A 25,504-nucleotide genomic window follows, 5' to 3' on the forward strand; every position below is an offset into this window, starting at 1 on the left:
GCCTAGCTTTTGTACTTAAATATATATGCATGGGTTTTCATCTAATCTCTCAGGTCCTCACCTCAATTGAGCTGCAAGTCTACAGTTTCGGAATTCTGGATTTTCCAGATTTTATCAAAGTAATATAGTGTATCTTCCATCTGTTACAAACAGCCCTAATAAGAGTGTGGAGATCAGGTTAGTTTTGCCACCAAATTATTAAAAAACAAACAAACAAAAAAGAAAACCATTACAGTTGTTAGAGATTTGGGAGCTTAGAAACTACAGATAGGGATTGTTGTCTTGAACTTTTTAGTGCAGTTGTGGGCTCTTCATTCATCATGTTTTAAAACACAGCAGTAAGCTCAAATGGAGATGTCTCAACTACATGTTTACTAAACATAAATTGACCTGTTTGGGAAATAGATTTTTTTGGAAAACCTTAATGGGTCAAATTATATATTCTGATCTAAAAACAATAAGAAATGATTTAATTTTCTTAGAAGAAAACAATATGATACTAGGGCAAAAGGTATGGTGCCAAGTAACTGTCATCCCTCCGCTCCTCCATGATTGCAGAAAATATTTTATTTGGAGTTTTTTCTTTACTTTGGATTGTTGCTTTTTGAGTAAGACCAAAAAGGAAACTAGCTTTACCAACACAAATATCTAAGCTATACTGTCTGGGCCTTGGGTGTGAATCAGCAGATGCTGGGCCACAGAAATGGTGAGTGCTAGGATCATTGAGTGCCAACAGTGCTAACAGGTTAGATTCTGGAAATAACACTGGTGCATGTTAAGAGAAGACCACTCTCTTGCATGGAGCTTGCATATGCAGGGAAAATGGAAATGGACATGCCCATGTGTCTATAAATGGGAAAAGGGAGTGGATCCTTGATTGTCATGTATTCTCCTTTACTATTTTTCCTTCCTAGAGTCTTTTCCTCTTTTAGAGTTCTCCAAATTCAGGGTCTTTAGGAAATAAAAGGGTGGAGATGGGGATGGTAGGGATAATTTGGGGAATCCTCTCTGACCAAAAGGGCACAATGGAAGCGTAGCATTAATCTAAATTTCTACAATGCTTGAATCTGGAACTCTTGAACACAGTGCTGGTGGAGAAAGACAAAACTTTTTCTCTTTTTCTATATTTTTGTTTCTTTTCAGAACCTATTGTTCTCTTCTGACAGAATAATGCTCCTTCAAATAGTAGTACCAATGTATCAGCTATACTATATCGATGTTTTCAGCCAATAAGACACTATTGCAGAATTAAAAACTGTTTATAAAAAACACCAAACATTTTTTAACCAGGTTTATACAGAAGCTATTTAGATCAATAGTCCATGCATAAGATGTAGTAGCAGCTCAGGAATTTAGATGTTGTGAGAGGAGACTACAGATCTTTGGAGATTAATATCGAGATATCCATGTGTCCATACAACGGGTCCTGTCAAGGAAAGAACATTAAAGTACATCATATTAGTCAGGGTTCTCCAGAGAAATAGAACCAGTAGGATGCAAATAAGGAGACAGAGAGAGAGAGAGATCTAGAAAGAGACTAATTATAAGGAACTGGTTGGCATGATTATGGAGGCTGAGAAGTCCCATGATCTGCTGTCTGTGAGGGCCCTGTATGGATTGGATGATGCCCTTACCCTGGGGAAGGCAATCTACTTTACTGAATAGATTCAAATGCTAATCTCTTATTCAGAAATACACTTACAGAGACACTCAGGATAACACTTAGTCTGAGCACCCTATAGCTAGTCAAGCTGACACAAAATGAACCATCACAGTAGGCAGCATCCAGTCCATTGAGCTTTGCTTCTCTGAAGAGCTCTGAGTAAACATTTCCATTCACCTTGTGGAGGGCAGCCTGCTTTGCTCCAGCTACTGATTCAAATGCTAATCTCAACTGGAAATACCCTTACAGATATACCCAGAGACAATGCTTAGCCAAATATCTGGGCACGCCCTGATCCAGTTAAATTAAACGTAAAATTAGTCATCACATGCGTGGAACAATAATCTGACTTAATGCCACAGTTTTCCCATTCTGTGCTCTTGCCTGTTGCAAGGTCACCATTTTCTTCTTGGGGTTGTCCTTTGGGAAAGTGCAATGCTGTATCTCTCTAGTCTCAACACTCTCTCCTAGATTTCATCTCGAGCACTTTGCCCAACTTTCTTATGTTAATAAAACAAGTCTCAGGGTAAAAACTACTGTTGAATACTTGAGAAAGAAAGAAGGTACGACTCATACCACTTTTCTGAAGGCAGTTAGTTCTTTAACTACTTTCATAGCTGCCCCTCAGCCTGCTCCTGTCTTGTCCATTTGTTTACTTTGAAATTGGAACTTCTTTAGGGCTCCCTTGTAAAGATTCTTACTTAGCATTATTTTGGGTGGTTGTTTTCACTATTCTACTTCCTCTAACTGATTCTGTATGCCTTCTATCTTCTAATATTTTCTCAGTTTTTGTTATCTGCTTCTTCCCGTTCCTATTTTCTAACCCTAGTATGTTTTTATTTGTTAAAATTGCCCTTTTTGTTTTAATGGGACATTAAGATGGAGGGAGGGTAGAAGTTTGTTCTTAGCTTACCATCTTAAACCATAAGTTTGTATGCATGTAACATGCATCCTTTTTTTTTTTTTGCATTTATCTGTAATTCACATATCATAAAATTCACCCCTTTAAATTATAAAATTTAGTAGGTTTTAGTGTATTCATGAGATTGTGCAACCATCAACACTACTAGTTTGGGAACATTTTCATCACTCCTAAAAGAAACTGCATTCCCCTTAGGAGTCACTTTCAATTTTCTTGTACTCTCAGCCCGTGGCAACCACTAATCTACTTACTGTCTTTGCATATTTGCCTTTGCTAGACAATTCACATAAATGGAATCGAATATACGGTCTTTTTGTTTCTCTCTTCTTTCACTTACTATAATGTTTTATTTTATATTACAGTGCTTTACATTAATTGGTTTTCAGGTGTTGGACCATCTTTGCATTCCTGGCCTGTGTCTTTCCTAATCATGGTATATAATCCTCTTTGTTCATTGCTGGATTCAATTTGCTAGTATTTTGTTGAGGAATTTTGCACCTATATTAATAAGGAATATTGGCCTGTAGTGATGTCTTTGTCTGGTTTTGGTATCAAGATAATTCTGGTTTTAAAGAGTAAATTTGGAAGTACTCCCTCCTGTATTTTTGGAAGAGTTCATGAAGGATTCATGTTATTTCTTCTTTAAATATATAGTAGAATTCACCAGTGAAGTGATCTGGTCCAGAGATTTTCTTTTTGAGAAGTTTTTTGATTCATTCATTCTTTCTGTTTGTTAACAGGTCTATTCAGATTGTCTGTTTCTTCTTGAGTCAGTTTTGTAATTTGTATCTTTTTAGGAATTTGTGTATTTCATCTAGGTTATCTAATTTGTTAGCATACAATTCTTAGTATTTCCCATAATTCTTTTTATTTCTGTAAGGTTGCTAGAAAGGCATATCTTTCGTTCCTGATTTTACTGATTTGAGTCCTTTTTCATTTTTCTTTGTGATTGTAGCTAAATATTTATGAATTTTGTTTTCAAAGAACTACCTTTTAGGTTCTATTGATTTTGCTTGATTTTATTTTTTCCACTGATTTTCTATTCTCTAATTTATTTCTGCTCTAATCTTTATTTACAATCTGTCTCTTTATTGATATTCTCTATTTAGCTATTTAGATATACTTCCTTTAGTTCTTTGAATATATTGAAAATATCTGATTTAAAGTCTTTGTTTAGTAAGTCCAACATCTGGGTTTCTTCAGGGATAATTTCCATTGATTCCTTTTTTCCCTGTGAATGGTCTAAACAGATGGACCCTGCCTTAACAATGGTTTGACTTACGATTTGTTAACTTTATCATAGTGTGAAAGTGATATGCATTCAATACTGTGGTTTCTTATTTCGTGTTTCTTATAGCATGTTTTTTAATTTTTTTGTTGAAAACTGGACATTTTAAAAAGTATAATGTAGGAACTCTGGAAATTAGATTCTTTCCCCTCTTCAGGGTTTGTTGTTGCTGCTACTTGTTGTTCTTGTTGTTTGAATGTTTAATAACTTTCCTTAACCAATTCTGCAATGTTTATATTCTTTATCATGGAGGGCCACAAAAGTTTGTGCTTGGTTAGTATAGTGGTCAGCTAGTAAATGGACAGATATTCCTTTACACCAGAATTTTTGTCTCCCATTCTTTTCCAGGGGGCTCTGTGTGCATGTCTGAACACACGTTCAACTCTCAGCCAGCAGTTGACAATTCTGCCTTAGCTTTCACTTCCTGCTTCCTCAGGAAGTTTGGCTATAGGTGAGAGCTTAGGGCCTTCTCATATCTTTCCTGAGCGTGAGTACAGCCTGGGCCAATGCATGGCCTTCTACATTCCCAAGAATGTGCTGGATGTTTCTAAAGCCACTATGAACATATCATTTTCTAACCTTTTATTTTAATTTTTCTGATTTGCCTGTTGTTTGCCCAGCAGTTACCTACTGCCTCAGGTAGCTGCAAAGTTAAACAGTTGTAGTTAAAGATTTTCAACCAACACCCCTGAGGAAAAGGCTTTTCACACTGGATGAGCTTCAAGGCAGGTCACATAAAGACAGTCTTGGAGTAGGGTCTTCCAGGGAACTGTCAAGCTTGTCAACTAATAAGAATTCTCTAGGAATGAGGTTTTGAAAAAGTTCCAATCCTGTTCTGCTCTGTCTACTGACCAGTGTGCTGCTGATTTTCACTGTGAGTGAAGACTGCTGGTTTTTAAGGCTTCTGTGTAGCTATAAAGAGGGGGATGGTAACAGGGAAAATTAATATGACATTACATTTGCTGTTCTTATCAAGATTTGGCATTTTTTCTTGAATATACATTCCCTGGATTGCTGCAAAGCTTTGGTTAATGTCCAGAGTTCTGGAAAGATTGATTCTTATAATTTTTACCAAATTTCTCATTGATTTTAAGGAGTGAATTTTGGGAAGTCCTTACTCTGCCATTTTTGCTGACATCACCCTGAATCATAAGTTTTTAAAGTTTCTTTTAGGAAACTTTAGAGATTTATGTGGATTAGTCCTTAATTCATCCATTCATTTACTTAGCCCCCAAACATCTTTTGAAGTACCCACCATGTCAAAGCATTGAGTGGATTACCAGGACTATGAAGATGAGTAAAAATGTGGTCCATGCTCGTGAGGAAACTCATGAACAAAAAGTGCTTTTTATAAAAAATGAAAACAGGTTTGGAAGCATCCAGAAGATACTAGGAAAGAAAAAGGAACACTTACATTGTTTCTTTGGAGACATATACCTGCTGGTGAATTCGGTTTTCTATGTCTAGAACCTTTTCCCTTCTTTAGCCAGCTTGAATATTATCTCCTCAGATAGATCTTCTAGGCTTACCTAACTGTCTAAAGTCACTTTCCCTAATTCTTCCCTCATTGATTCTCTAACTTGTCTCATTCTTTATTTCTTTCATAAGAATTGCTTTTTATTTGTTAGTATATTTGTATATTTATCCTCAGTTTCTTCCACCAGAGCATAATCTCTCCAACAACAGGAATTATGTCTGTCTCGTTCTTTGTAATATCCCTAGCTGCCTAGAATCTAAAAACTACTCAAAAAATATTTTCTGAGTGAGCTTAATGAACAAATATGATAATATATGGATAGTTTCAAAAGATGAGTATTTTAGACTAGGCTTCATTTGCAACTCTGGTCACCCTTCTCATTTGACAGTTTATGTGAAATGAGTGTTTTATGTAAAGAATTTTTTGACAGTTTTCTGCACTTAATTTTTGAGTTAACAGAGAACCCTGGTGTTCTGTGTTCTTTTATGTGATGATGGTCAGTCAGGTGGAGACACAAAAGGACATAACAGGAGAGGCATAAGAAAACAAAGTTTGTTATACTCACAAGTCCTAGAGACGGGGGTAACCACATGTTATTTAGGGTCACGGGGGAAGTGCCAGGTTTTGGTCAAGTGGCAGAAGACAGTAGCAAGGGGAAAGTCGAAGCGGGAAGAGCAGAGCAGGGAAGGAGTCAACAGTTTAGCATTGGCTAGTTTGAGTAATTCCTGTGGGCTTTAAGCTGAGGGGGTCTCTAGTGGCCTGGTCCGTGGCCCTGGGATGATTAGGGCAGAGGAATATTGCCTCCTGAGGAACTTGGGCCAGATGGAGGAGGTATGGCCAGGCTTGGTTAGTTTGTATATCAAGGGTAGACTCCAAGTTCTGTGCTAACTCAAAGAATGACTAACCCCAAGAGGGGGAGGGGTAGTCTCTTCCCAGCTAGCAAGTTTTTTTTTTTTTTAAGATGTCATACTTTTAAGAAATACTATTAAAAGAATTTACATCCACACATATCATAATTTACAGAAAATTAAATAGATGTATATAATACACCTAGCCCCAGCAAATATCTGATCAGTGCTTTAAGATATTGAGTAGTCTCAAGCCTTATAATCTGTATGAATGGTAACAAATGCTGACATTTACCTTGGGTTTTGATCTTTATAAAGCATTTTCTTGCCTACAATTTTTATTTTGTCACTTGATCTTGGATGAAACATACATTATCAAATAGTTGATTTATCTGATAAAAAATATTTTGCTTTGCTACAGAGTTTTGGGGTACAGTTCCTGGAAATCAGTCATTTTGTTTTATATTTTAATTTATAAATCACCATATATTATTTCACTCACCTGCCATGACCTCATAATGTAATGTGGGCCGTAGGGTCAGATTGCCTGAGTTCAAATGCAGTCTGAGACACTTATAAATAATATTAATATATCCTTACTCAAGTTACCAGCTTCTTTTTTTTTTTGAGAAAGAGTCTCACTCTGTTGCCCAGGCTAGAGTGCCGTGGCATCAGCCTCGCTCACAGCAACCTCAAACTCCTGGGCTCAAGTGATCCTTCTGCCTCAGCCAACCAAGAAGCTGGGACTACAGGCATGCGCCACCATGCCCGGCTAATTTTTTCTATATATATTTTTAGTTGTCCAACTAATTTCTTTCTATATTTTTTTTACTAGAGACAGGGTCTCCCTCTTGCTCAGGCTGGTCTCGAACTCCTGACCTTGAGCAATCCTCCCACCCTGGCCTCCCAGAGTGCTAGGATTACAGGCGTGAGCCACCGCGCCTGGCCCCAACTTCTTTAAGCCTGTTTCCTCTTTGGGAAAATGACAAAATAATAATACTTATCTCATGAAATTATTATGAGGATATAGCAAATGTAAAGTAGATAGCACAGTACCTGGCAAATAGTAATTGCTTTATAAATCTTCACTATTATCAAAATTGATAAAACCATATCAGTAGTATGAAATATTATTAATCTTCACATATCATGAAATTAGTGACTATTATAATTGAGTTTTTCTACTTCCAAATATTAGTCAGTGTTGATTTTTGAAATAACATAGTTTTCTTAAATGTTTACAGCAATAAATGAATTATTTTTATAGCAGTTGGATGCACTTTTGGAGGTGCTGAAATGCATGCAGCAGCAATATAACATGAGGCTCTTTATGTCTAATATTGCCCTAGGGGATAGAAATAATAGCAGCAAAAATATCTAATAGCTAGCACTTACTAAATATCAGGCCCTATTGTAAGTGCTTTCCTTATTGATTCATTTAATCCACAAATCATCCCTCCTAAATGTTATTATTTACTCCAGTTTACACATGAGGAAAATGAAGTACCAATTAGATAGCTTACTGAAGACCACCCAGCCAGTAAATGGTAAAATTGTGATTGGAACCCAGTTTGTCTGGCATGAGAGTTGCTAACACAAATTGACAAATCTCCTTGTTTCAAAATTTTACTCAGAAGCACTGAATTATGGTGCTTAAATCCAATTTCCAGCTGTATCCCATTCTGAGTTTCTTCCATATTAAGCTTCCTAAAGCATAGCTGTGGCTATACTACATGCATACTCATAAAATATTCCTAAAGTAGCTCATACCCCCAAGCCTGACTCACCTTTACATACAGAGTCACAGTTTAACCAAGGTGGACTTCTGAATATTAGCTAAAACAATTCTGCATTTTCTTTCTCCTATGTGTTACATTTATAATACAAAATATGATTTAATTCTGATTATAAGACTTTACCCATGAGCAAGCTTATAGGCTAGAAAAAAATATTTTCTAAGCCATGCAACTCATTTTTGATTTAGAAAATATGACCACCATATTTACAGTCCAGTGGCTTTCCAAAACAATATGGTGTGTCTTCCAGGACAATAAAATTATGCAAAGAATAAAAGGGCAACTGATAATAATAAGCACTTTAACCAGAGATATGATTTGTGGTTTATGTGTGCAATCATTTCTACTTGTTGTGTACCTATACCTTGTTCTGACCAAGATCCTCTGGACATGTGGATCTCCCAACCTCTAAGATTTGTTCCATTCATCACCAATCCCTCCGTAGGTTCAACTTTTCTTTCTTTCTCCATTGGCTCTTTTCCCTTGATTTGTCAGATCTTGAAACTCTGAGCTCAGCAACACCCAGGGGGGTCTCACAACTCACTCAGAATATATTCTAAAGCTCATATGGCCACAGAGGCTCTTTGTCATCTGACTCCTCCCTACCTCAACAACCTCATCTCAGCCCCTTCCCTCTTATTTATTTCACCCCAGCCACATTTGTTCCTTCATTCAACAAATTATTTGTTGAGCCCCTGTTATAAGCCAGGAACTGCTTTAGGAGTTTGGAATATATGAACGAAACAAAGGTTACTTTCCTCTTGGTGCCAACGTTCTGGTAGAGGAAATAAGACAATTAACAGTAAATGTTATACATAAGCAAACTCTAAAAATATTAGATGGTGATAAATGCTACGTAAAAAGAAAACAGAGTAAAGTAGGGAAACTTGGGAGTGCCAGAAGTGGGGGCAGGTGGTAGTATGAAATAGATGAATCTGAGTAAACCTTGTTGGAAAGGTGAAATTTGAGCAAGGATTTCAAGGGGTTAAGAGTTAGACAAGCAGATATCTAGATAGAGGAAGAGTTGGTTGGGGTCTTGGGTTTTTCTTTGATGGCAGACTTGTTATTACTGCTTCTATCTTGTTACTTGTTATCAATTTATTCAGGGTTTGGATTTCTTCCTGGTTCAATCTTGGTAAGTTGTGTGTGTCTAGGAATTTAACCATTTCTTCAAGGTTTTCCAGTTTGTTGGCATGTAGTTGCTCACGGTAGTTTCTAATGATCCTTTGGATTTCTATAGTATCAGTTGTAATGTCTCCTTTTTTCATCTCTGATTTTATTGATTTGGGTCTTCTCTCTGTTTTTCTTAGTCTGGCTAAAGGTGTGTCAATTTTGCTTATCTTTTCAAAAAAACCAACTATTTGTTTCACTAATCTTTTGTGTTTCTTTTGTTTTAATTTCATTTATTCCTATTCTGATCTTTATTGTTTCTTTCCTTCTACCAATATTGGCTTGGGTTTGCTCTTGTTTCTCTAGTTCTTTAAGATACATCATTAGGTTATTTATTAAAAGCTTTTCTACTTTTTTGATGTAGGCACTTACTACTATAAACTTTCCTCTTATTACTGCTTTTGTATCCCATAGGTTTTTATATGTTGTGTTTTCATTTTCATTTTTTTCAAGAAATTTTTTAATTCCCTTCTTAATCTCTTCATTGACCCATGGTCATTCAGGAGCAAATTGTATCATTTCCATGTGTTTGTATAGTTTCCAGTGTTTCTCTTGTTATTGATTTCTAGTTTTATTCCATTGCAGTCAGAGAATATTCTTGGTATGATTTCAATTTTTTTGAAGTTTTAAAGGCTTGTTTATGGCCTAACATATGGTCTATCCTTGAGAATGATCCACAAGTCGAGGAGAAGAATGTATATTCTGTAGCTTTTGGATTAAACATTCTGTAAATATCTATTATGTTCATTTGGTCTGTAGTACAGATTGCCTAATTTTTTTTTTTTTTTTCTGTCTGGACGATCTATCCAATGCTCAGAGCAGAGTGTTGAGGTCTCCAACAGTTATTGTATTAGGGTCTGTCTGTCTCTATAGCTCTAATGATATTTGCTTTATATATCTGGGTGCTCCAGTTTGGGATGCATATATATTTAGAATTGTTATATTCTCTTGCTGAATTGACCCCTTTATCATTATATAATGACCTTCTTTGTCTCTTTTTATAATTTTTGTCTTGAAATCTATTTTATCTAATAGAAGTATAGTTACTCCTACTCTTTTTGGTTTCCATTTGCATGGAATATTTTTCTGTCTCTTTAGTTTCACTCTATATATGCCTTTAAAGGTGAAATGGGTTTTTTATAGACAACAGGTAGTTGGATCTTGTCTTTTTTAAATCCATTCAGCCACTCTATGTGTTTTGATTGGATAATTTACTCCATTCACATTCAATGTTATTATTGTTGGGTAAGGACTTAAACCACTACACATCGATCACAGCAGAAAATCTGGGTAGCTGTGTCTTCCTTTCTTCATCCTGCCCTCTCAGGCCACCGCTGCAGAGTGTGCCTTCTCCTTCCTTTGTCTCAATTCCTTTTAACTAATAGCTGGGCTGTGTCACTTATGCTTTTTTTTCCTTCAAATTGATCACTCTGGTTACTCTTTCTATATTTTATCAGCAGTATTTGTTAGAGGCAAACAACAGAACCTAACTCTAGATGATTTAGCAAAAAATATGTAGATAGATATAAAATTTATTAAATGTTTATGGGGTAGTTCTCAGAACTTCTAGGAGGGCTGGAAACCAAGGCTTGGAGGGAATCATTCTCCAAATCAGGCCGCAGACCTGGTCTGGCAGGCACAACCCTGCCACTCACGCCAAGCACACTGTGGCCACTGGCAACAGGATGCTGAATGACACAGTGTCCCCAGAAACTTCATCCTGCAAAAACTGATGTTGCTGCCAAGGAAAATTTTTCAGTTTCCATTTCCTTTTTTTTTTTTTTTTGAGACAGAGTCTCGCTTGTTGCCCAGGCTAGAGTGAGTGCCATGGCGTCAGCCTAGCTCACAGCAACCTCAAACTCCTGGGCTCAAGCAATCCTTCTGCCTCAGCCTCCCGAGTAGCTGGGACTACAGGCATGCGCCACCATGCCCGGCTAATTTTGATATATATATATTAGTTGGCCAATTCATTTCTTTCTATTTATAGTAGAGATGGGGTCTTGCTCTTGCTCAGGCTGGTTTCGAACTCCTGACCTCAAGCAATCCGCCCGCCTCGGCCTCCCAGAGTGCTAGGATTACGGCTTGAGCCACCGCACCCGGCCTGGTTTCCATTTCCTTACTTCACTAATGCTTGATTCAAAGTCTGGGTGTTGGTAGATCTGATTGGCAAAGTCTTATTTTTATAGTAATGTCCTAGCTCCAAGGGAGGCAAGGAGAGCAACAATCTGGCATTTTTTCTGCTCCATGATGGTGGGCAAGCTTCTGTTGGAACACAGGATTCAGATTTTGCATAGCCCAAAACTGACATATATCGAGTGTGTGTGTAAATAATATAATGTATATTTTTATATACATATGTGAGTATAAAAAATAAATATATTTATTATACTATATACACATATATTATATGTAACTATGCATCTTTTTATGAATATATATGTATATATTTACATGTCTGTGTGTATATATACACATATACATCTTGTCTATTCTCAGATGAGGTGACCCTTTGCTTGCAGACTCCATGAAAGCAGGCAAAGTACAGTTATATTTCCCCATATTTTTCATGATACTTCAACTTGTATGAACTATGGCCAACTTTCAAAAACAATGCATTAATTAATTGGGACACCTATGTGCTGGCCATAACCAAGTGCTCATCCTCTTTATTTAAAAATTCACATACTGATAGTTCAGTCAAATTTTGTTTTGTATGTTTTCATAAAGGAAGAAAAGTTTTTTCCTAAATCTCTTCCTCCTCCTATAGGGTTTAATCTAATTTCAGTATTGCGAATGTTGTTGTACACACACAGCTGAAGAAGAAAATTAGGTTCTCCATCTTTTTACTTTAATGTTAAACCAGATATTATGGCATATATAATTTTATTTATTTAAATATTTACATGTGCATTTTATTAACCTACTATTAATGGTTCTCTTTTTTAAAAAAATTACATTTAATTTTTTTTACTGCTATAGGGGTATAAATGCTTTATTTACATAAATTGTATTTGCACTGCCTGACGAGCATGCCCATCCTCCAGACAGTGCACACTGTATCTGTTAGGTGTGAGTTTACCCATCCCCTCCTCCCTCCCTCCCACCTGCCTGATACCCTGTGAATATTACTTCCCATATGTGTACATGTCAGTGTTGATCAATTAGTACCAATTTAATGGTGAGCATATGTGGTGTTTGTTTTTCCATTCTTGTGATATTTCACTTAGAAGAATGGGCTCCAGCTCCATCCAGGATAATATAAGAGGTAGTTCATCATTTTTTTATGGCTGAATAGTACTCCATGGTATACATACACATTTTGTTAATTCACTCATGTATTGATGGGCACTTGGGTTGTTTCCACATCTTTGCAATTGTGAATTGTGCTGCTATAAACATTCCAGTGCATATGTCTTCTTTATAGAATGTCTTTTTTTCATTTGGGTAGATACCCAATAGTTTACTTTTTTATTTAGTTAAAACATAAGAGTACGTATTTAGATGCATTTTGGTTTTTTTAGCTTCATTGTGCTTTTGTTTTCAAAATAACTAACAAAGTAACACTAGATCATGAAAGATTAATCAACAGCGTAAGTACTCACATTTATGGGCAACTGACCTAAAGCAATCTGAGGCATTAATATTTAGGTCCTATATAGACTGTATTACAAAGCAATTTTCATTTCTAACTCAGGACTCCCATCCTGAAAATCTGCCTGTCAGCAGGAGCTCATTCTATCTTAAAAACAAACAAAAAGCAAGCAAATAAAAATGAACTTCAGTTTTTTCCACTGGTTACATTTGGCCTTTTCAACCTATTCCTTTTAATATAGGGTAGCATTCATAGCACACTTTTTTGCTAATCAGTTTTAATTTGTTTAAGAAAGAAATTAGTAAACATTTTTCTGTTAATTCACAAGGAATAAGATTGATTAATAGAAAATGTACCTGCATAGAAACGATCTCTCTCTTATATAAATGTCATGATTTGTGCACTGTAAAAGGTACATACAGAATTTTCACTGGATAGAGAGCCAGGAATTGGATTTGTGAATTTCAGTCCTGTCACTCACTAATTATGTGACTTTGGATAAAAGAGAACCCTTAGTTAGAACCAATCAATAATGGTTTTTGGTGCCACTGTGTTTTGACTTAGCAGCAATCCCTATTGCGGACATACTGACACTATAGGGTGGCCAGGGTTTTTTATAGGGTGACAGTGACTCAGATGGCTACACCTTAGACACTGGCAAGGAAAGATTCTGTCCCTGTTCATAATTATAAACAAGTATAAAAACTAGCAAAGTGATAAGCGAGGATTGGATCCCATGGTGGTGTTCTAGGTAAACTCCATATTGTCTGCTTTATTTTAATTAGTTCATTAGTTTTACTTCATTGCACTTACACATTTCCATTTATTCTTGAAACCTTATATATTGTTGCAGCTTACACATATTATAACTTGTATTTAACTTCCTTCCACTTGCATGTGTCCCAGTACCATCTTGCCAACCAATAACAACATTCTTGGAGGACCCCATCATGGCATATCATAGACCTGAGTCCCCTGAGCTAACTTAAGAAGCTCACTCTCATTACCCCTCTCTCACCTGCTGGGGCTCAATGGCTGATACCCAAAGTTGTGCCCACGATAGATTCTTGGCCCCTTGTGGAGCACATTGCCCAAAATAACGAAGAAAGAGATCGAATAGCAGAGCTAAGGGCACTCTAATGCACTTATGAACAGAGGGAAGTTATTTTATTTTTAAAAATTCTCTCCACTCCCACTCGTAGCCTGACAGTATGTATCTAATATGGAGGTTTTAGAGGCTAGAGAATATCATGAAGGAAATTTCTCACAGAGCCTCATTTTCCTTTGCTAGCCTAGCTCTTAAAATCCTAGAATGGACCCAGGAAACAGGAAATTATGAAGGAGCTTCTCACAAACTACTTATTGTTCATCAGCCTTGAAGACCACATGTAGATGACCTAAGAAAGTGTTTATAAGTGCAAGAGATTTCATCTGATACTATTCTTTTCCACCCCAAATATATAATTTTGTCATCTTTTTTCCTTGGTCTTAAGGACCAGAGTGGTGTCACTTTGGGACTCAAAACTTGTGACTTTCCAATCCACTAACCCAGCCATTAAGTCCCAGGTGAGACTTACATGTCTGATATCTGGGCCATGAGAAATTTCCCAGGAGGCTGTGTTTCTTCCGCTATTTTCTACCTTTAATCCCTGAGGTTGGTCTTGCGATACCTCAGCTCAAGAGATTTTTGTGTAAAGTCACTCTCTCCTTTTTTATTGCTTGCCTTCGATGGCTGAAAGAGATACTTCTGATAGCTGTACATTATTCGATGTCCCTGTTCAAATTTACAAGCTTAGAGACAGGTTGTTCTCTGGATCTTCTCATTTTATTAAGTCTTTCACTATCTTACTTCGGTGCAACACTGTTGATCTGCTTTATTAATTCTCTACATTTTTCATTTAGACACAGTTCTCTTTTTCAGAGAATTCTGTTGGAGGATTATTCAGGCTTTAGATAATCTATTTTCCTTCTTTATAAACCACTAAGGTAAAAAGTCTCTAAGTCAGGCCGACATCTCTCCAGAGAACACAGGACAAGAATTTGGAATCGGTGGACCAACTTTCCACATAAGAGGTATTTCTAGATCAAAATTTATTTTACATTTTATTATCTACCCACTGTTGTCTTGTTCAGGTAATATTCTTTCCCTTTTATTTATTATAGATTGGACTATGTCCTTTATTCCTTGAAAAGATGTCATAATTCTGAAGCAGGCTCCATTTTGCCTTCCAGTAGATAGAGAAACTGATAATCTCTTCTTTAATATGTGAGAGAAATATTTCTGAAGATAACACAAGATATTAGTTTTTTCAGAAGAGAATCTTACATGGTTGGCTTGGTATAGTGGCATCAAACTTCTTTTGAAATAGGATGGGATTTGGGATATTTTTATATGTGCATGTATTGATGGAAGAAAGTGAGGAGGGTCAGTCTTTCAGTTCTCTTTATCTTTCATCAGATTGTAATAACCTGTTCTAAGCAGTGTTGCAGTCCTTGGTGTCTTTTTCAGTCCATTGTTACCACTGCCTCTTTCATGCTCAGTCTGCTGTTAGGAATGTCAGACTGAAGCAGCTGAGCAGGGCCTACCTGCAAAAGGTTATTGCTTATAATTTTTTAATAGGAGTATGTGTCTTTTATAGCAAAACTTTATCCTAAATCCATCAGATGCCAAAAACTCATATCTACTCCTAGAAAGTCAGAACTACAGCTGGAAGCCCAGAGATGACTGAGGTACTTAGAAGAAGCTGGTGGCTAGAGGGGGAGAGTTCAAGATGTGGCATCCCAGGTTCTTGCTACCATCCCTAAACTCCAAGCATCCATATATATACGCAGAGTCCACCAACAGTCTCTAGGTTTATTCTTTGTTTTATTCCCAATATGTATTCACCACGAATACTTTAAGCTGCTTTTTAAGCCTTCCTTCTCATTTTACATGTCTCCTTCCTGTGCATTTAACTGATATTTCTCTGGCATAAAGAAAACAGGTTGGGGCAGGACCTAGATAGAGGAAACCATAGCATTTTATAGAAATATATTTTTTAAAAAGCAAAGTAAAGAAATAAAAAAAGCATGCCGTATTTCTAGATGGGAAGATTTCATATCCTGAAAATGCCAACCCTTTTCAAATTACTATACATTTATGTAATTATAATGAGAATTCCAGTGGGGGTGGGGAGATTACCTAAATGACTTAAAATTTTAGTAGACTAACTGTAACTATAAATGAAAATTATTAGAAATATAGATGAGTAAGGCCAGATTTGCCCTAATAAAGGTCAAACTTTAATAAGACATTAAAGCTGATTATAAAACTGCTGTAACAAAAGTGTACAATTGGCACGAGAAACACAATTGATCCATATGACCCTTAATTGTTTACCTTTTGTCAACAAAAATCAAATTCATAACCTTTCCTTTTAAAACTAAAAAAAAAATTATAGGAAAAATAGCTATTTTTCTACTCTGTTTTGCATTATTGAGGCAGAAGTTTCCAAACTATCTATATTCGCATTGAATTAATATTCTATAAATTCGAATAGAGAGACTCTACCCATAAAGATTGTAGGGGACAGCAGTGAACTAAAAAACATATAACTTCATCACTACCACCCACTTCGTAATCTTTCATACACTCTCAACCTCTTTTTCTTTAAATTTTTTATAATTTGACTTGATATTTTTCTCACAGATATTGTATCTTACAAAACATGTAAAATAATGCACATGTACAATAACAAAGGAGATCAATGTTTTGTAAGAAAGAAAATCCAAATAGTATATCTCTTTTCTCTGTTAAAGAAATATTTGGGAGGTAATATAGAATACTGATTTTCATATTGATTTTTTTTTTTTTTTTTGAGACTTGCTCACACTCTGTCACCTAGGCTGAAATCCAGTGACACAGTCATAGCTCACTGAAGCCTTGAGCTCCTGGGCTCAAGGGATCCTCCTACTTCAGCTTCTTGAGTAGCTGGGACTACAGGTGCATACTACCATGCCCAGCTAATTTTATTTTATTTTATTTTATTTTATTTTTGTAGAGACAGAGTTTCTCGCTATGTTACCCAGGCTGATCTTGAACTCCTGGCCTCAAGCAATCCTCCCTTCTTGGCCTCCCAAAGCCCTGGAACTACAGGCGTGAGCCACTGCACCTGGCCTTGAATTTTTTATTTTATTTTATTTATTTTTTTTGAGACAGAGTCTCACTTTGTTGCCCAGGCTAGAGTGAGTGCCATGGCTTCAGCCTAGCTCACAGCAACCTCAAACTCCTGGGCTCAAGCCTCCCGAGTAGCTGGGACTCCAGGCATGTGCCACCATGCCCGGCTGATTTTTTTCTATATATATTAGTTTGCCAATTAATTTCTTTCTATTTATAGTAGAGACGGGGGTCTCCCTCTTGCTCAGGCTGGTTTCGAACTCCTGACCTCAAGCAATCCGCCCACCTCGGCCTCCCAGAGTGCTAGGATTACAGGTGTGAGCCACCATGCCTGGCCAAGGCCTTGAATTTTTGAAGGGTCTGTCAGCACAATAAGCTTACAGCTTCCTTGAAATGACAGCAGAAACTTTGTGTTTTGGGGAAAGCTGGAAATCTTTTTTACATGTGTATCCTCACCTCTGGAGCTTCCCTGAGTGGGACCTTTCTTCATATTCAAGAGGTTTCTGTGAGCTGTTTGAATGAGGCAACAAGACATAATTCATCTCCATTAATTAATCAATTTTTTTTTTTTTGATTTTGGGAAAAATCACATTTACTCCTTAATTGTTTTAGATGCACAATAAATTTGTATTGGATGTCTTCAGATGACATAAATCTCAGCACATAAATCTCTTGCTATATGTAGAAAGATCTCGATAGAGGGAGGAAAGAAGGGAGAAAGAAAAAAGCAAGGAAATAGTGAGGATAAAAGAGGACGGGGGAAGGACTAGGGGACTGGGAAACTGTCTTTAGTGGTAGGTTGGCTTTTTAAAAAGCTCAGCTCTCGTCCACAAAGCAAACCCTTGTTTTATTCCTTAGGCCTCACTCCTTAGAGACCTCTCCATTGCTCTGCCCCTTCTTAAAAGCAAAGAAGCCCCTCCTTTTTTTTTTGATACAGTCTTGTGAACCTTCCTTATTCCTTTCACATCTGCTCTGTAAATTCAGTTAAATCTGATTTTTCTTATTTAAAGAAATTTGGTTGTGGTGTGTTCTGTGTCTGGTCTGGTCTTGCAGCTCATGCTGCCTGGGGAAGGTCCAGCCCGCAGGATAATCAGTTACATTAGGAAAAGATTGTGTCTTTATTGTACCGAAAAATTAAGTCCCTCATATTTTGTCTCTTGTTTAACCAATTTATTTCTATGACCCCATATACTCACTAAATCTTTGATCATTTTTTTCTCTTCCTGTCACTGCTACTTCTTTTCTCGATTCTCTCTAATCCTGTTCTAGGCACTTACTTCTCTCCCTATCTCTTGGTCCTTAGCAATAGGGGGAGAAGGAAAAGGGCATCAGGGTCTTTATCCAACATTTAAAATTAATTTTCCCTTCCAACACTCAATGATGAGTTTCACAATATTTCTTCTTAAAATTGAAAGAATAATTCTAAAAAAAGGTTTATTGTTTTCTCCATTTGGGAGACAAGTCAACAAACAAATAACCCATCTCACTAAAAATTCCCACAAATCTGTAACCAGTGAATTCTTATAACCTATAAATAACTGCTACAGAGTTATTTATATAAAGCCTATTTAAATGGTGTTATCTGCTTCAGGACATCATAGCCACTGTTATTCTATTTGAGACGTGCTAAGCTTCCTCAGTGAATATAGGTTTCTTCTGAAAAGAAAACACCCATTTTGTAAATATAAGAGAATATTTCTGAAATAAAGTAGATGTATAATTTTTAAGAATGGAATCCTTGAACATTACTTATATTAAAGTTTTAAAAATACCTGAAGGGAAGCGAGGGATGTAAGATGTTCCTTCCCCTCCCTGTCTCCTGAGTACTGTATATTTTTATTTGCTATTTCTCTTTAGCTTTGTTCTCTAAAAACTGATTTTTTTTTTTTTCCAGGAGCTTAACTCGAGATCTCTGGTTGAGTAAATAAACCAGAAATTTAAGTAGTTTTCTGCTCCTCTTCTCTGGCAGCAATTGATATCATTGCATCATTATTTTTGTAGAAGTCATAGAAAACTGTTATTTCTTCTAAGTTGTCACATAACTTTCTGAAATGACAGTCTAAAAGTACACGCTAACTTTTTATTATTTGACTTTACTTTTCAAAGAGCTCATTATCATAAAGTTCAGGAAGTACATTTTTTGACCAAGATCTGGTAGGAGCCATTGCTGAAGGTTATTATATCACTTTGTTTGTTTTTCCAGTGTTATCATCTGATATGTTTTTAATCCCAGATTCATTCTCCTTCATGCACACTATGACCTTTTGCACACACCTCAACTTTAAATATTTTAAACAAGCTGTTCCGTGAACAAGAAAGATAACCTCTCTGAACGGGAGCTTACCTCATGACACAAGAGCACACAGAACTGAGAATCCATGCCTTCAAAAGCCAGGAAAGAGTGGGCGGACTATGTAGGGATGCACTCTTTCAACTTTCGCGGCATTTTATTATTTGCTTTTCTTCATCTTTCCACATGTCTCTTTTGCAGTGTTAGCAGTTGTCTTTCATCTGTGGAGAAGCGCAGAGGCTTCCTCAGTATTCAGCCCCACTTTGCAACCCCACCTTCTGATTGATTCCTTCTCCTCAGAATTACGTCTCAGGAGGCCTGTGACTTTGCAGATGCCTGCCGTTCCCCTGCTTCCTGTCAAAACATGGATTATTAGCCCAAAGTTATGAGTTAAATCTTCATGTACTATTATTTCAAAACTATGAGACAATTTTTATATATCTTTATTTACTTGCTATGTCTGTCTGTAGGGACGTATGTTATGTGTATGTCTGTACGTGTGTGTGTGTGTAAGAGAAAAGGGTTTGAAATATGAAGGAACCAGAGGAGGCATCTTTCAAGGAAGGACTTCCTTTAGTGATTCTTATTTGACTCGCGTTCCTTTTTTAAGCCCAAGAAATCATATTTTTATGATTAATTTTGGAATTTAAGTTAATTTTCTTTCTGCCTGGGTAACTCCTACCAGATTCTTCCAGGCTTAGTTGAAATTTCAGCCCGAGGCGAGAAGGGATGAACTCCACTGACACTTGAATCCTCTTCCCATGAAACTTGCACTATAGATGCTTAAATCCAGCTACTGTTTTATATCCTTGTGTCGAAGATCCTATGCGGCAGTGGCTTTGTCTTTCTCATTCCTTTCTCCTCTTTGGGAAAGCAAAGTGGCATAGTAGAGGGCTTGCAGTGTAGACAGATGTAGGTTTGGAGGCTGCTCTGACACTTTCAAGCTTACCTCCTGTGACACATCAACCTGTCTGAGGCTAGATTAGCTGGTGGGTAGCTATGAGGAATAAACGAGCTGATCCAAAATTTTTGTGATATTATATGGTCAGTAAGTTATCCTTATTTTCTTCCTATCTCTTACAGCACCTATGCTCAGTCTAGCGCCTAACAGATATGTAGCAAATGTATACTGAGTAAATTGATAGCTAAAGTCCTAAACTGTTATTAACAAATATATAGTTATCGTGTTATGATGTTCATCATCATGAATGTGTAATCCCCAAACTATACATAATATTTTAGAAACGGTTTTTGCTGCTTCTGAATGCAAGAATCATCCTTGCTTTTATTTGGTTTTAGATATCCTAAGGTTTGATTTTATTGCATTTATGCCAAGAGTTAAACAGATGGTTTCTGAATTTGAGCCCAAATCACCCATAGTTTCTTTCCTCGTCTGTCTTCTGTGCTGGTCTTAGTCCCCGTTAGGCTATAGCCCTTTTCATAATTACCTTGGCATTCTTCCAAGTGGAGCCTTCTAATTTTAGAGGCACAATGCTGGAAGAACAAACCACAGATGTGCATTGAAATATGCGCAGTACGGGTACAGAGCTATTTCTAAGGGTCATAATAAAAAGGTCTTTTTCCCTAAATATGTTGTTTGAACACTTAGTGTATTTCCTTTTCTTTTTTCTTTGTCTTGTCCAAGAACATTGCTTTATTTTTTCCCATGTCACGCTGGGACTTAAAAAACTAAAAACATTTTATCAAAACATTTATTTTCCAAGTATAGTCTACACCTCTCATACGCTTTTAGGTCATTAAGTTTAAATATTTTCAACTCAAAACAAGTTTTTGTTTCTGTACTATGTAATACAAAACGTTTTTTGCACTTTATAATTCAGTTAGTCTAATAAGAAAACTTAATATAAAAACTTTTTTTTTCCCTAAAGAAGGTCAAAAACATCACCATTACTAGAATCCAGACATTTTCAGGGCCAGAATTATGCCTGCCTTATAATAGCAGGGTCACTTTGGAATCTCTCAGATCTTATTTCAAACACAAACTCTGACTGTTGGTTGCCACTTATTCTTGGTCAAGTAGAAAAATATTTCTTTCTGTATCCTATAGCTGCAGAAAGTAAAATGGAAAAAAAAAAAAGAAGGATTGTTTGGTGAATTTGTCTAATATGGTGCTCTAAGTATATATTTAGAGAAAACCAACTTTTTTGAAAGGGAAGATTTAGAATCTAAATTATAGGTTACTGCTAACTTATCTGTAGTATCCATTTGTCAAGGGCCCCAACCTGCTGGGGCCACCTTGGTTTTCAAGATAAAAGTGAAATTGCTGTGGGCTCCATCTCAGATTTCTAAGAATCTTTGGAAGGAGAAATGGGAGAAGCGGCAAGAGGTAAAGACTTGTGTCTTCTAGCTTTCTCCTATTCCTGGTTCCTGTCTTTGCTGATTTCTCTATTTCCACACCCTTTTCCCTTCTGCACGTTCTGCCTCTTTTCTGTATTGTGTTGCCTCACTGGACATCACCCTGATCTTTATTTCCCCAAGTGTTAAATTTGTCTGTTAGCTGGTTTATTAAAATATTAGAAATATGGGATATGGAGAGGGAAAATTACATCGCAGCCAGAAACAACTTAAAATTAAACGTCTTGTCTGCCAGAAAATTTTCCTTGACCTTCTACTAGATTGTCAGTCACGTGCCATGTAGCTGAGCCCTCTCTCTTCTCAGAAGTCTCCAGTCTTCTTTACCTCACATATTCGAGAGGCCCCAGGTGCCTTTCACTTCCTGTTGCAGAACCATTGACTCTCCCTTTGTCTCACCATCGACAGTTAAGGTCTCTACCCAGGAGTTCATCTTCTACTATATGCCATTAGGCAGTAGTTTTCTCTTTTTTTCTCTCTCTTTCTTTCTTTCTTCTTTTCTTTTTTTTTTTTTTTTTTTAGTTGAGACAGGCTCTTGCTCTGTCACAGGCTAGAGAGCAGTGGCATCATCATAACACATAACCACCTCAGACTCTTGGGCTCAAGTGATCCTTGTTGCTTCAGCCTCCCCAGTGGCTGGCACTACAGGTGTGCCCCGCCACACCTGGCTAATTCTACTATTATTTTGTAGAGACAGCGCCTCACTATGTTGCTCAGGCTGGTCTTGAACTTCCAGGCTCAAGCAATTCTCCTGCCTCGGCCTCCCAAAGTGCTGGGATTACAGACGTGAACCCCTGTGCCATGCAGGCTGAGGTTTTCTTTCTTTCTTTCTTTCTTTCTTTCTTTCTTTCTTTCTTTCTTTCTTTCTTTCTTTCTTTCTTTCTTTCTTTCTTTCTTTCTTTCTTTCTTTCTTTTCTCAAGTACATTCTAAAATAATTTTGTATCCCCTCATACCTTTTTAAGTTGATATCTAATATTTGTTATCCTATGTTTAAATAATTGCCAAGGGTGTCATTCCTGATATATTATGTACATGCTCTTAGTCTACTTAAAATATTTCAGTATCAAAACTTATAGATTTAGTGCATTCAGTTATGAAAAATGTCTACCATATAACCTAATCCCCAAAGCCAGGTCTTATTATCAAACTAATCAACCAATTCACCTTATCCTCTACCAGAAAAGATCTGTCTTAATTTTTTAAATTCAAATAAACATGTTAATGTATATTCCTGTGATACTATCTCATTTTTGAATTCTGATTTCAGGATCGTCAGGTGGACAAACATGGAAACAGATATATGGTTTTGTGAGCAAGGGCTCAAATAGATGAAATAAGACATATCTGTTTTCAGTATTTCTTTCCTGTGCCTGTTTTAGTCAAAGGCTTTTCCCTTAGGCTCCATGTGTTACTGAATTGCCCTTTTGTTTGGTACCCAAGAGATTTTTATACCTCTGCTGAGGGAAAATGCGCTAGAATAAAAATCAGGATGGCTAAGAGAGGCAAGGCATTCTATTGTAAAGTGAGGAAAAGGTGATTATATTAGGGGAGATAGGGAAAGAGAACTAGACCACAGCCTTTTCTTAGAGCAGTTTTACAGAAGAGTAAATTTGGAAGTTGTGTATCAGGAAGTTGATTTCCTTAACATCACTTTTTTCACATGTGGAATCTGGATATGTGAATATAATTTGAAGACCATGATAGCATATTCTAAACAAAGACATCCCTTTTCCTGAGAAGTAGTCTATATTTTCCTTGTAAAATAACCATATTTTATGGGGTTTATTCAGACACTCTGCAAGGCATTGTATACTTGACTTGCTAAACAATATGTACAGTGAAGACCACATAGACTGTATAGTATTGTAAAATTCAAACACTGGAGTAAAATCTGAGCATAGGAGGTACAATGAGGAACAAACCAGTAGCGTGTCCCCTTGCTGCCCCTTAGACAGGGACAAACTTTTTTTGTATAAAGTCAGATAGTAGGTATTTTAGGCTTTGTGGAATATAAGGTCTCTGTTGCAACTACTCAGTTCAGCTATCATAATGTGAAAACAGCCATAGATAGACAGCATCTAAACAAATGAGTGCTAACTGTTTTCTAATAAAACGTTTTACAAAATCAGGAAGGAGCTACCTGTTGTCCATAATTTGCCAACACATGCCTTTAGGTGTGGCCTTATACTGGGGAGGAGGAGAATAGGGCCCAGTATTTATAGGTATATATAAGCTCAAGCCAATGCTCTCTAGAAGGCACACTGGCATTCCTATTCAGGTGAAGATAATACCTATGTAGCTGTAAAAATGATATAATTTTTAACTCTTTATGAAATCCTGGGCAACTAAAAATTAGATCAGAGTTAATCATCACATTATCTCATTTTATGGTTCATAAGAAGAAATGAAACTTCTTTTCCATCTTATCTGTTCAGTCTAATAAAAGCTAGTGGCTTTCAACGTCAATATAATCCACTTAGGATTTCTAATTTAAATCATAATTTTTACACTTTAAGTACATTTATCTTCCTTTTATACAATAGAAGAGATAATTTTAGAACTGTAATAATAACTGCATTAAACCTAGAATATTTAATAAATATTCTAGGTTTAAAAAAAATTTTAAACCTAAAAATTTTAAATTTTTTTTTTTAAAAAAAATTTAATAAATAAAATCCAAGAATATCTTCTACTTATTTTAGTCTAGCACTCTGCTTCTTAAAGTGGGGTCCCTGGGACCAGTAGCGTCAGGGTCACCTGGGAACTTGCCAGAAATACAGATCCTTGGGCCCCATCTCAAAACTGTTGAATCAGCAACTTTGGGGTCCTGCCATCTGTGTTTTAAGCAAGGCTTCCAGGTAATGCTGATACATACTTAATATCTGAGAACCACTGGTCTAGTATTAGGTCATCAACTATGAAATGTCCGAGTTTGAATCAAAAGTTTGGTGTATTATCTCTCAAACAAGTAGCAGTACAATTAATCAAAGTATGCACCCAAATCAACACAGTTTTGCCATCTTCACAGTTGCTTGTTTATGCCAGAAGCGGAGTAGCCTAGAGAACAAGTGACAATGAAATTGCGAAAGGCGTTTTCCACAGCTTGTTGAGAATCGGATGTTTTTCTTTGCCAGAAGTGGCCCAAATCGTCAAAGAAGTGGTAGTCAGTTGGTGCAAGGTCTGGTGAATAGGGTGGATGACAGAGTGTTTCCAAGTCCAGCTTCTGTAGTTTGGGCAGCGTTGTTTGTGTGACATGTGGTCAAGCGTTGTCTTGCAAGAGGATTAGCCTGTCTCTATTGACCAATCTCAGCTGCTTGATCGAAAGCATCCTCATCATCTCATCCAATTGGTTACAGCAGGCATCCACTGTGATTGACCAGGTTTTGTGAAGCTATAGTGGGCAATACCAGTGCTGGACCACCAAACAGACACCATTAGCTTTTTTTTTTTTTTTAATGAATATTCAGTTTTGGACTGTGTTTCAGCACATCATCTTTATCCACCCATTATGCCAAATGCTGGTAATTGTCACAAAGAATCCATTTTTCATCACATGCAATAATATGGTGTAGAGATGGTTCACCTTTGTGTCATGACAGCAAAGAAAGGCAAGCTTCGAGACAGTTTCTCTTCTGATGCTCATTTAATTCATCCATCTATCCAGCCTCTTTACATTGCCAGTTTGTTTCAAATGGTCTGATATTGTTGGAATAGTAACGTCAAACCTTGCTGCTGGTTCATGCCAGGTTAAGGTGGATTCACTTCCACTATAGCTTTCAGTTCATCATTATCCATCTTGCTCTCAGCTCGCCCACGTGGCTCATCTTCATGATTAAAATCAACAGAACAGGACTTCTTAAACCATCAACATACCATGTGTTCATTAGTCACATCCTTCCCAAACACTTTATTGATACTGAGCTGTCTG

General features: G+C 36.8%; 1 protein-coding gene across 2 annotated transcripts in view; it reads left to right on the top strand.

The window, feature by feature from the left end:
* The window catches only part of CYP39A1 (cytochrome P450 family 39 subfamily A member 1), a 90,472-nt gene that overhangs the window by 17,666 nt on the left and 47,302 nt on the right, over window positions 1–25,504 (top strand). The gene's annotated exons all lie outside the window — the stretch shown is intronic.

The sequence above is a fragment of the Microcebus murinus genome, chromosome 5, assembly GCF_040939455.1.
Source record: "Microcebus murinus isolate Inina chromosome 5, M.murinus_Inina_mat1.0, whole genome shotgun sequence".
In the NCBI taxonomy this organism is placed as follows: Eukaryota; Metazoa; Chordata; class Mammalia; order Primates; family Cheirogaleidae; genus Microcebus; species Microcebus murinus.